This window comes from Ochlerotatus camptorhynchus, unplaced genomic scaffold, assembly GCF_037179485.1.
Source record: "Ochlerotatus camptorhynchus isolate MF236.1 unplaced genomic scaffold, CSIRO-AGI_Acam_v1.1 ptg000137l, whole genome shotgun sequence".
NCBI classification, from domain to species: domain Eukaryota; kingdom Metazoa; phylum Arthropoda; class Insecta; order Diptera; family Culicidae; genus Ochlerotatus; species Ochlerotatus camptorhynchus.
Genome location: NW_027040627.1, coordinates 2,794,729 through 2,808,038, shown reverse-complemented (window position 1 = coordinate 2,808,038; position 13,310 = coordinate 2,794,729). Strand labels below are relative to the sequence as shown.

The 13,310-nt window shown below is 40.8% G+C and overlaps 1 protein-coding gene across 1 annotated transcript in view; it reads right to left on the bottom strand.

Moving 5' to 3' along the window:
* egh (beta-1,4-mannosyltransferase egh) overlaps nt 1-12,398 on the bottom strand; it is a 107,122-nt gene extending 94,724 nt beyond the window's left edge. The window contains exon 1 of the mRNA XM_065221040.1: nt 11,689-12,398. The gene's annotated coding sequence lies outside the window, so the exon portion shown is untranslated. The remainder of the gene's footprint in view (nt 1-11,688) is intronic.
* Between the last annotated feature and the right edge of the window lie 912 nt (nt 12,399-13,310).

Genomic DNA, 13,310 nt, shown 5'->3' with positions numbered 1-13,310 from the left:
ATCATACGGAACCATAATCCGGAACATCCGGAACCGGTTTTACGGTGGCCATATGGCTCTGCGGACGTCGTTTTGAGTGCCCTTCCTCCTAATTCAACCGCAATATATACATATACATATATATATATATATACATATATTTAACTAGTTTAACTAGTTTTTGTCAACTTTTTTTTAATGTTTATCTTCCACATTTGTATGAGTTTCCGAATCAGATTGAAGTTTTTTTGTTGGGGGGAGTTGAACCACTGCGTCCATTATTTGAACTTTTTATTTGATTGAAGTTAGATTCATTATTTCAGTAAAGTCGAAAAAAGCAACATTTTTTTTTTTTGATAATTACAGACTAAGAAAATCCTCATGATTCTTGGTTTTTGTTGGAGGAGTTAGAATTATTATTCAAATTTTAAAATATTTTGCTCTTTAAATCCAATTTGTAACTTTGACTTTTTTCTCTTCCATAAAACTCCAATGACTCTAAAACTTTCCCAAGAATCTGACATATTGAAATATTTTCAAAGTTCTTTTAATTAGCTTGTTTTTGCAGATAGATTGGCTGAATTCTAAAGAAATGTTTAGCTCGAGAGATAATTTTAATGGGTTCTTAATAAATATTAAGGAATTTTAAGGAGCACCCTTGCAACATTCTAAGAAGAATTTTAACAAAGTTCTGAGGAAAGTTTCAAGAAAATTATTAGATTACTTCAATAGCAGGTCAGGGCTACAAAATGGTGAGTGACAATCTGGAAGGAGCGATATACCTAGCTCCGGTCCTCACAAGTTCCTACCTCACGCCTCCACGAGTCATATGATCACAAAAGACTGCCAGCTGAAACATGGACACAGCTGGTTGGCGTAGCCTGGGCAATGTTGTCAATCCGACAATAGCAGAGTGAAGAGGTGCGACGCGAACACTGGCGCGGTAACCATAGCACGGTGATAGAGGAAATGCTTCGCCAACCCGAGCGTCTGTTCACCATGGAGGTGCGGCTCAAACAGCGTCTGACTGGCATCCAGCGGCTGAATAAGAAATGCTCTTCCCCGGAAGCTACACCTAAGATGGCAGCCCCATCACGGCGGATAGGAGACCTTAGGCCAACCACCTACTGTCTCTGAAACCTTTACAATTGTCACAGAAACCAACAGAGAAAGACATCGAACTGATATAACGGCAACGACTTTTAGCGCAAAACAACGGACACGAATTCGATCATGGAATGTATTGACGTTAGCCCAGCAGGGTAAACTGGCACAACTCGCCAACGAGGCGCGACGCATGAAGCTAGAAATCCTGGGACTGAGTGAAGTTCGTTCGCCAAACTTTGGAGAACACAAACTGCCGTCGGGACAGGTACTACTATACTCTGGTAACATACGCTCCCCGCCATCGTGGAGTTGGTCTCCTACTTAGCGTCCAGGCAAGTGCTGCGCTCATCAAGTGGGAGCCTGTTAATGAGAGGATAATCGTTGCCAGATTTAGAACACGGGTTCGTAACCTTACCATAATCCAATGTTATGCGCCAACCGATGCTGCCGAGCTACAGGACAAGGAGAATTTTTACAGTCAACTGAATGCCGTCGTGGATAAGGTTCCAAAGGGTGACATCAAGATCTACACTGGCGACTTCAATGCGAAGATCGGCTCCGACAACACGGACTATGAGCGTGTCATGGGACGCCATGGTCTCGGCGAAATGAGCGAGAACGGTGAGCTGTTTGCAGAATTTTGTGGCAATAACGACATGGTGATCGGGGGCTCGCTCTTCCCCCATCGGCCAGTGCACAAAGTCACGTGGGTTTCCCGTGATGGACATTCCGAGAATCAGATCGACCACATCTGCATCAGCCGAAAATGGAGACGGAGCCTTCTTGATGTCCGGAATAAACGCAGCGCCGACATCGCGTCTGACCATCACCTTCTAATCGGTGAATTCCGCCTACGCATGGCGCATTTTCAGCGACGGGAGGACAGACTCGGGCGGCGGTTCAACACACGCCGACTTGAAGATCCAGCGGTAAAAAGGTCTTTTGTTCATGAACTTGAGACTCGAGCTGCGGACGTTCCAGAAGGTGGTAGCGTAGAAGAACAATGGACGGCCATCAATTATGCCTTTATAGAAACAAGCGAGAACAACTTGGGTGAGCTGCGCACCCAGAGGAAAGAGTGGATCACAGATGAAACCTGGCGGAAGATTGAGGAGCGTAGAGAAGCAAAAGCCGCGATAGAGCGGACGAGAATCAGAGGAGCCAAGAACGAAGCCCGTCAACGGTACTCGGCTCTAGAGAAGGAAGTCAAGCGCTCTTGCAGACGGGACAAGCGAGCGTGGGTGAACTCCCTGGCCGACGAAGGGGAGAAAGCCGTAAACACTGGCGATATACGCCTCCTCTACGATATCTCACGACGCCTGAGTGGAGCAAGGATGAACCCGAGGATTCCAGTGAAGGACACGACTGGACAATTGCTTACCGACCCCACTGACCAGCTGAAACGCTGGTTTGAGTACTTCGAACGGCCAACCAGCCATCAACATCTCGGCATGATCCGCCTAGGGTGCGGCGCATCACTCGCGTCAATTCCGAGGCCATATCACTGCAGGAGATTGAAGCAGCTATCCGAAGCATGAAATCCAACAAGGCTCCAGGGGTCGATCGCATATCAGCAGAGATGCTCAAAGCTGACCCCATGCTATCCGCACAAATGTTACATCAACTATTCTGTAATATCTGGGACACCGCGACTTTTCCGGCCGACTGGATGCAGGGCATCTTAGTGAAGGTCCCAAAGAAGGGGGATCTGACTGTGTGCGACAATTGGCGAGGCATCATGTTACTGTGTATTGTTCTCAAATTTCTGTGCAAAGTTATCCTGAATCGGATACAGGAGAAGATCGACGCGACTCTCCGACGGCAGCAGGCAGGATTCCGTGCCGGAAGATCTTGTGTGGACCATATTGTCACGCTCCGCATCATCCTGGAGCAGGTCAATGAATTCCAAGAGTCCCTTTATTTGGTATTCATTGACTACGAAAAAGCTTTCGACCGTCTCAATCACGAGAATCTCTGGGGCGCCCTGAGACGCAAGGGAGTCCCGGATAAAATCGTCAACCTCATCGAAGCGCAGTATGAGGCTTTCACGTGCAGAGTTCTGCATAACGGAGCCTTGTCCGACCCTATCCGGGTAGTCGCTGGTGTGAGACAAGGATGTATACTATAACCGCTACTGTTTCTCATCGTAATCGACGAGATCATGGTAGGTGCAATTGACCGTGTACCGAACCGTGGGCTGCTTTGTTAGCCTATCACCATGGAGCATCTCAACGACTTCGATTTGGCTGATGATGTTGCTCTACTAGCACAACGGCACTCTGATATGCAGAGTAAGCTCAATGACCTAGCCGAACGCTCCTCTGCGGCGGGTCTCACCATCAACGTCAACAAGACCAAATCGTTGGATATCAACACGGGCAACCCTTCCAACTTTACGGTAGCGGGGCAAGCAGTGGAGAAGGTCGAAAGTTTCCAATATCTTGGCAGCCAAATAGCGTCGGACGGCGGGACCAAGAGCGACATAGGTGCACGAATCAAGAAGGCTAGGGCTGCCTTTGCGAGTTTACGAAACGTATGGAGATCCAACCAGATAAGTCAACGCACCAAAATCCGAATTTTCAACTCGAACGTGAAATCTGTGTTGTTATACGCCAGCGAGACGTGGTGTGTATCAGCGGAGAACACTCAAAAGCTGCAAGTCTTCATCAACCGATGCCTGCGGTATATAATTCGTGTCTGGTGGCCTCACAACTGGATCTCGAATGCCGAGCTCCATCGTCGATGTCATCAAAAGCCGATAGCAACAGAAATTCGAGAGCGAAAGTGGAGGTGGGTCGGCCACACACTTCGACGGGGCGGAAACGAAATCTGCAAGCAAGCGCTGGATTGGAATCCAGCAGGACATCGCAGCAGAGGCAGACCCAGGGGCTCATGGCGGCGGAGCCTCAATAAGGAAATTAAGCAAGTCGATAGAAATCTGACCTGGGCCCAGGTCAAGGCAAAAGCGAACAGCCGCCCAGGATGGAAGTCTTTCACGTTGGCCCTTTGCACCGCTGGTGGTGCACAGGACCCTTAAGTAAGTAAGTAAGTAAGTAAGTAAGTAAGTAAGTAATAGCAGGTCAGAGGTGAATTTCAAAAGGTTTCTGAAAAATGCTTATAGGTAAATCTAAAGAAACTACCAAAGGAACTGTAATGAATATAACAAGAGTATTTTATACGTAGAATAAACTGAAGTGCGAAGTTTCATGAGAATACCACCAAGTTAACAGAGTTAAGTTCAAAAACTACAAGGTACAGCCCTATAGGGTTGTACGCAATGGAGGCGTAGGACTACGTTGCTAACTGCAGCAGGAGCTTGTGTTTTGTGTAGGAACAGGAATTTGAGCGGGGTTCTCTCTGTATATACTCTTTAGTATGACGCGCTTGACATATATGGCCCACAGCGCCTCACGAAGAGATACTGATTCGATCAATAGCCTTTCGTTGTGTACTGGAGAACACCACCACTCATCACAAGGTGATTGACTAAACACCGTTTTGTGAGACCAGATGGAATTCAACTTTGAAATCTGTGTTAGGGAAATCGCTTTTCACAGTCAATCGGTGATCGTTTTTATTACAACAGTTGCACATTCGTGAAATTTTCAGTAGTGCCATTTTGAAAAAAATGATAGTCTTAAATTCGTCAGATGCGTGGACATATTTCTGATCGTTTGGTGATAAATATATTGAAATAGGTCCAGGGGCAGCTGAGTTATTAACGTTCAAAATCTTTCATAATTTAGTTACATGTTCAATTTTCGGTTTTCACAAAGCATACCCCCATATAGAAATCACAGACGTAGTCCTACGTAAAAAAATTAGTAGATGGTGAAAGTTTGAAGGGAATTCCAATTAGAATCCAAATTGTTTCTAGTGTGTCATCATCACAATTGGGTGGAAAACAAAATAAAATTGTCGATTTTTGCGACTTTTGTGAACTTTATTCCAGAATGGTCTAAAAAAAATCATAAGTGCTAATTTTAATTTTTTTTTATCTAATCCCTAACCCATACTTTAAGAAAAATCTAAAATAAAATGTTTCTAACAAAGTGAATTATAATGATGATAATTGAAAAACAGTTATCGAATAAACTGGTCAGATCTCTACCAAGACTAAGTTTTCAAACTTAATTTTGTAAGTTGTTAAAGATAAAAAGATGAGATGAGATGAGGAATTCATGTAAAAAACGCGCAACATCTTTATAATTATACGATTTTTGAAAATTTTATTAAATTAAGGATACTAACGATGTTTTATCATTTTGCTTTGGTTAATTGTCTGAGTAACAAAATTTTGTAAAATTTTCTAAATGCTAATAGTTTAGAGTTGATTATATGGACAACATTAAAAGGACTATTTTTACAAGGTTATGAAGGATTTATAAGTCTTGGTTTAAACAAATATGTTCGAAATGTTCAACATTTACCGTAGCAGAAAAAATTTAAAATTATAATAGACTCCGAATTTTAAAAATCTGTCACTGTCTGGTGAAAATATAATTCAGATATCAAGTAAAACGTGAGTTCGTAGCCTTAAAAAATCTATTTTTTGGATCTTAATTTCTTGTAAGCTTTAGATTCCTTAGACAATTCGTAAAACCAATTTATCGCTTTTCCACCCTTATTAGTTATTAATTATGATTTTCTTCCTAACGTTATTGAGCATGATTCCCGTCATCTTTATCAATAATTTTAATGAGATGACATAAAATTTGTTACTAAGAAAATTCATGGGAAAATTTAAAAAAATATGTTGTTAGGGGATTCTAGAGAAATTAAAAAGACCCGGGAGTGGAAAATCAGAGGATTGTAAGATTTAAAACTAATTTAATTTTAATACGACTAAAAAAAACCTGAAGCTTGAAGACAATCCCTAGAGTTTTAAAAGGTTCTGGCGCCCTGCATACATTATTTATAAACATGTTGTATTTTTATACAAATTCATAAAATACCGATGACATATGCCGGTGTGACTGAAAATTCAGTTTCGGTTAAATGACGATCGATCTAGTAATCCATACGGCATAATAGCGTTCGATATATCTGTAAGATAATCTTAATATCCTGGTTGGGTGTGTTGAACGTTTCTACTAATTTAATATCAAAATGAATAGAAAAGGGTGACATATACTCTAGCTACTCCGATCAAGTGTTGAAACAGGTGACAGCTGGCCATGTTCTATTAGATGTTATTTCGAGATGAAATCACCATCAACACTGCTGCTGCCAGCACTTGATGCATGGGTAATAATCACATTTGCTTGTTTTGCGTTGTCGTGAGAGAAGCAATTTTAGTTTGGTAATTATATGCAATGTTGCACCAACTGGGATTCTTTAATAAAGGCATGTTTCTGATGAGCTGAAATGTGATCCCAAGATTCTTGTTTGGCTTGGTTTTTATAGCTCACTACCTGTGCAAAGCATAAAGAGCGCGAAGCACTACAAAAGGGAGGATAAACCTCGTCGAAACCAAGATATACCATAACACACTACACTTGGGGAGGTCAACGAACAGCTTGGCGGTGTGTAGAGTAGATGAAAGTTTTTCGGTGGGCAACTCCCGCCCGGTATTCGCTTCGGTTGTTTCGGTTTTCAAAATAAATAAAATCACATTGCTTTCCGATGACGACTACGACCACGAAGATGACGATCATGATGATGGTGGTGGTGGTGGCAACGAGCGCAACGGCTATATCAATTGTCTGTACATTTTTCGCGTATTTCGAATACTTGAATTCAGTTGAATATAACTTCACATCCAGTGCGGCGATGCATTGATCAGGTGCAAATCGGAGAAGATAACGGCAATCACTTTCTCTTTCTCGCGTCAGGTCAGGGAGAAGCAGATGCCAACTTTTTTTTTTAAAGATCTCAGAAGAAATGCTGAGGTAAGCAATCTAAAAATAGGACCTTTAAAATTATATAGTTCATTGCCGGCCGACAAACCGGCGGCAGGCAGTAGTTAGTTGATAGATGAAACTTGCCAGCGAGCCGTACTAATAATGAGCCGGGAATATGTGCCAAACGTGTGAAAGACGAAAAGCCCCATCCGACGTGCTTGAATCAATCCGTCTTAAATGTTACCCCCAGCAAACCACATCGAGCAATTACGATGGGAAAGTTGTATAAATATCTCGCTCTACGATTTTTGCTTTTGTTGGAATCTGTTAAGATCAGACTTGAGGGGAAACCCGAAATATGCAAGCGTGTAGTTTATTTTTATAGTCTTTAAACGGATCTATTACCGCCTCAGCAAAGTTTACAATACACACCATCAGACTCGGGAGATGTAAACATTGTCTAAACGGTGGTGATGCTAGACCCTGGATGTCCGCAACAAGTTCAATTGGTTGAAACTGCTCTAGTTTTAAATGATTTGAAATGTGTGACGTTTTTATTGCTCCTAAGAATCACGATCATCAGGGCAGAAAAGTACTAACCTACTCACCAAATCAAAGCCGTTAGTTTTACGAGCGTTGTTACTCGTGAAACCGTTGCCTTGACTGCACATAATTCTTTATCAACATTTCAAAAGGACCGTCAGGAATCGGGGGTTGAAGTTAATGTTTACATGAAATTAAGCCCGCCCACCAACAGCAAGGTGCAAAAACTAGCCAAGGGGAATTTCAACCAAATCCCCTATATAAACATTAAACCAAAAGCACCAGTGTTACGTCAAAAACAGCTGAAACATTCAGAGAGTGGTAATCTCACCTACTGACATGAGTTAGGATGTTGGCCTGTGGAAAATATGAACTTTTATTTTTTAGTTGTAATCTAGTTGATACGTTGCATAAGCCGCCTGAATTTAGTTGCAATATACGAACAAAATGGACATATAAATTCAAGAATGTATATCTCCATAATACTAACTTGAATCATGATGCTGTCTTGAGCAAAGTTGTTTCTGATAGCTTAAGCTACATGTGCTGAAATTCTGAGCTTAAACAAGTTTGCTGAACCAGTTTTATGCACGAATGAGTGAAGAGATGTTCCTGATGAATGTGGGCGTCTTAGTGGAATACCTGTATAATGAGAGAGAGAGAAGGATTAGTATTTTCCATTTAATTCCACTACTTTATTTGCTTATTCTTGACAGATACGCGTATTTCGTCTACAATGTGCAGACTTCTTCAGTGTCTTGTACTAATGTCGAGTATTAGTACAAGACACTGAAGAAGTCTGCACATTGTAGACGAAATACGCGTATCTGTCAAGGATAAGCAAATAAAATAGTGGAATTAAATGGAAAATACTAATCCTTCTCTCTCTCATTATATGAAGAGATGTTATTTCTCCATAGATTTCGAAAAAAAAAATCCCCGTACAAACTTTAAGCCAAAAGCGCCAGCTGGTGTTACATCCGAATGAGCTGAAATTTTCAGAGAGTGGTTTTCTCACCTATCGGCACAAATTTGGGGGTTGGCCCGTTGAAAAAATTGATAAAAAAAATCTCCCATATAAATGTGGGCCAGTCTAGTATATATTGTTTATTTGTTGCTCATTTAATCTCTCGATAGCCAACTATCGAAAGAACATATAATTTTGTTTAGTGATCATGCATTTAAACAGTTTTGATGGAGAGCTTAATACTATAGACATACATACAAATTAGTACCATTCCTTTAATCTAGTACCTCAAAAAGTACAATTTGTACAACAGTACAACCAACAATCAATACGAAACTAATGATTTTAAATTGGCTCACTGCTTGACTAGCCTATTGGTCCCAAGCATACGATTAACGTACCCCATTCTAGTCGTAATTCTAGTACTACACTATGTTTGTTTTGATTCGCTATGAAAGTTTGACAGATAAAATGAGGGGTTAGTGGATTTTCCTATGTTTCGAGGGGTGAATCGATTAGCTTGGGACCGAAGATAGTACCAGAGCTGAGCCAAAAAGTTGAGCTCGTTTCTTCGGGACCTTCTGGTCCTAGAGTTACCTCTATGCTACAACGGTAGTACAACAGTGAACTTTGTATGTCTGTACAAGGTATAAGATTAAACCCGTGATAAAAACTCAGTAAGCAAAAACGATCCCTCCAGGGTTATCGGGCATCTCACAATCCACAGCGCTTCAAGTCAAAGTACGATTAAGTTCTCTTTTGATATGTAACGAATGATTAAGATACGCGATAATTCATGTATTTTCTACGGTCGACGGTTAAGGGGCTGTCGACGGTTAAGGGGGGTTGGCAATTATCCAAGGCCAATACAATTTTTTTTGTATGGACAGTTGTCTACACAGAGGGAAGGGGATTAAGAATCCGTAAAAAACTGTCTACATAGTTAATGAACAGCCCCTAATTTAAAATATATGGATAGTACTGCCAACAACGACGATAATAGCGAATTTGGAGCTTACGATTTGCCTACGATAAAAACACCTTGGCAACTCCACTCAGTGCTGTTAATTTTCATATCTTTCGATTGAAGACGAACCAATACAACCATTCAATCAATTCTGTGGAAACGCATTCTCACATGACCATAATTTGAAGAGCCCCTTTCTCATTCGAAGCTCATTGTCACTGCAATTGAGTCACTCACTGTCATTTGAAAAAACGACAGTGGAGTATGGAAGAAACCCAGCAAAATGGTTCCGAACAGACAAGTCGACCCGATGTCGGATCATTATAAGGCAAATTTATGGTAGATGTCGACTCAATGCCGTATTGTTGTCGGATCAACATCGGGTTGGGGTTTGGTTGAAGTCAGGTTGGCTTGGCTTTTTCGCCGAAATGTCGACCAGACCTCCGTTTATGTGTAGGTTACACTCAATTGAATGATATCAAGCGTTTCTCAAATGAGAATGATCCATGCCTTCGTCAAATTACTAAGCAACTGAATCGAAGGAGGTCTCCTTTGATAGCGGATTTTTGCTCATGTACATCTAGTTCCAATTCTTGTTCTTTGTTTTGCGCTAAAGTGCTAAAATCCGTTCATAATCCTTCTCTGTTGGTTTCTGTGCTCCTTGGTGGACACTCGGGTTGACGAAGTATTTCCTCAATTCCGTGCTACGGTTATCGTGCCAGCGTTCGCGCCGCACCTCTTCACTTTGCCATTGTCAGATTGACAACATTGCACAGGCTACCCACCCAACTATATCCATGTTTCAGCTGGTAGTCATATGACTCGTGAGGCGTGAGGCGTGAGGTAGAGACTTGTGAGTACCGGAGCTAGGTACCTCGCTCTAATCTGCTTGGAAATCGATTTGGAGAAAAAGTATAAATTTCTATTTTAATGTTATCTCTTCGATCCCTATTTGGACCCTACCCGAGGTAATCCTGCTTGGATTATGATTTGAAAAATTCTTATAGTAATCTGCTAGGAAGTCGATTTGAAGAAACATGTTTCCGCCGCCATGGCGCCTAAGGGCAAAAGAAAACGGCAATCGCGTCATCCCCCTTCTGATGAAATTCAATTGAGCAATCAATTTGATATGCTTACGAATGATGAGAATGACCCATCACCCAGGCAAAATTCCACTAAAGATTCCAGGCTTAGTTCCAAAAAGGAAAAGGTTCCCCCTATTGTTGCAACCACTTTTGATTTCCATGCTCTTCGCAAGGAACTTTTGAATTTCGTTCAAATTAAGTTTTCACTTCAAATTGGCCGTCGGGATGAAAACCTTGGACGGATTCAAACGTCTTCTCAAGTACCTTACTGAGAAGTAACACACATTTTTTACTTTCGACACCAAAATGGAACGTCTGTTCAAGGTTATCTTGAAAGGTCTGCCCAGTGGTGAATCCCTGAATCAGATCAAAGATGAATTGATTAAATAACTTGGAATTGAGTCTGTCCAAGAAATCCAAATAAGAATGAAATCCCGTCCTGGCGATTCACGTAACGGGATTTCCAATGATTTTTATTTAGTTCACTTCAAGTCTAGTAAACTAAACAACCTTGAGGCCTTAGAAAAAGTTTAGATATTTTCTCTTCTTATTTACAAAAAAGGAAGATTTCTCCCAACGCTTCCAAAACTTGATTTACTTGTAAGTTACAAGATTAGGTTTCAAAGAATGTGTTTGACACCTAAAACCTGTCAGTGTTACTTTCTAATAGCGAATTCGGTTTCGCTGATTGCGACTCTCAGTAAGCGAAATTGACAGGCTTAATATGTCAAACGAGTACTCCGTAACCTTTTCTTGCATCTAACAAATAAAAAATATGGTTAAAACATCTAATAAATTCATACTTTCGAAAAAAAAACAACCTTGGATAAATCCTTTTGAAAAAATACTATGAACTTCATTTTCAGTATGATGCTCGAATAGTTTAAAACTGTGGAAGTGCTCCAAAGAATACTAACTTGATAGTAGGCAGGCAAAACACTCGCATAAGAAGCGTTAAAAGTTAAGAAAAAAGAAGAAACATGAACACAGCTAGTGTCTAGTGATGTATGCATGTACAACCAATATTATTATAAAAACAAGATACCTATAAATTGTTACATAATTATTGATTAGCAAAAATGTTTCGAAATGAATTCCAGCCGAGGGATTAGGTATGCAAAGTATGACAAACAAATATTTATCAACACAAATGCCACAAATCGTTATACGGCAAACAGGTTATAGATACCTACTCACCGTAGTAAAAATAATACTGCAGGTTCTTCTTTTGCTGGAACTGCCTCCGTGATTTCGCCCTTGTTTGCTTTGCTGGTAATCCCTGATTTTATTCTCTAATGAACAGGGATTTCTCGTACATATGCCGTATCAATTTCTCATTACACTCCTAGACTCGATTGATTCCTGAGTACTTCCTTCCTGTTGTTTTTTTTTACTGTGCTATCTGAACAGCTAATGCTAAATCTTGATACATTTCTCGTAGATGCAGATAAGCACAACAAATCACTAACGACAAGCCATAATAATACCGGAAATCATTCGCAGAACTTCTCACGATTTTTCCGATTACTGGCGTTGACAGATTCACATAAGCAACAGTGGAGTGGAAGCAGCAAGAAAATCGGCAGAGAAATCGATCGATAAAATTTTCCTCTTGCTCGAACACTAGCTTATCATCACTGCGGCAAGCCTTTTTTATGCTCCCCTGATGGCCCCATTCGTTGTTGTTGCCAGCTTGTTGATCTGGAATTTGGTCTTTTGTATTTTTCACACCAAGTCACCGGATATACACGAGTCACCGTGAGGTTTTTCACTTGCACTTCCAATTAAGGGTGGCGTTTTCCGGATCCCGTACGAAGGAAAAAATAGCGATAAGAAAAAACGACGCGATCACCAGGCACTCGCGCTTTCAGCAGCACCACGCAACCACAGAGAAGACAGCAACGAACGGGAGAAACACTCGAACTACTTCTTGTTCGTACCGAAAATGTATGCATCAAATCCAATGAAACGAACCGACAAACATGATACAACTACAGATGCAAAACTCCCCAATGAAAACATTTTGGATGATTAGCAATTCTATGCACTCTATTTGAAAACTTCTCAAATTTGGGTAGAATCCTCCCAGACTGAACCTACCCAAACATTATTAAGCTTGACAAATTAAAACATCGACATGAATCCGATCGACTTTGTTCATTAGTCAACTTGTCACTCCCAACATAGTTTACCCATTTTTGGGTATACCCAAAAGGTTCAGTTTTGACCGACCTGGTGAATTCTACCCGAGTAACTTTTAAAATGAGCTTATCCAGCGCATGTTTGTATGAATCAATATATCCTTCACTGTGCTTTTTGACACTACCTGTAGAGCGTGTGTCGTTCCATTTTCTTCTGTTCCTGGGAGAGGGAAATGCAGGGGTCAAAATCCGAACCACCAGATAGTGCCAAAAAGCACAGTGAAGGATACATTTATTGATACAAACAGGCCGCCATTACCGACAAGGAAAGCTGGATGTCCAAAAGGTAAACAAATCGGGGTTTGATACCATTCTTTAGCACCGCTTGAAGAAGAAATTTCCACATAATCGAGAAAAATCATTAAAAATAACTCGATTTTCGAAACAGCCGCCCGCATAAACGCGAACCATATCTTGACCTTACCGAAAATGGTTAAAAATTGTTTATAATCCTTCCTAAACTTTAACTTAAATGGTTATGGAACTTTACATGAACGTTTGTGTGATAAAGTTTTAACCTTATGTATTATGGTTTTTTGGAAGTGAACCTTACAAATAATGGGTTGTTAAGAACCATTACCATTCAAAATTCTTGTTTTCTCCATACATTTTCGGAAA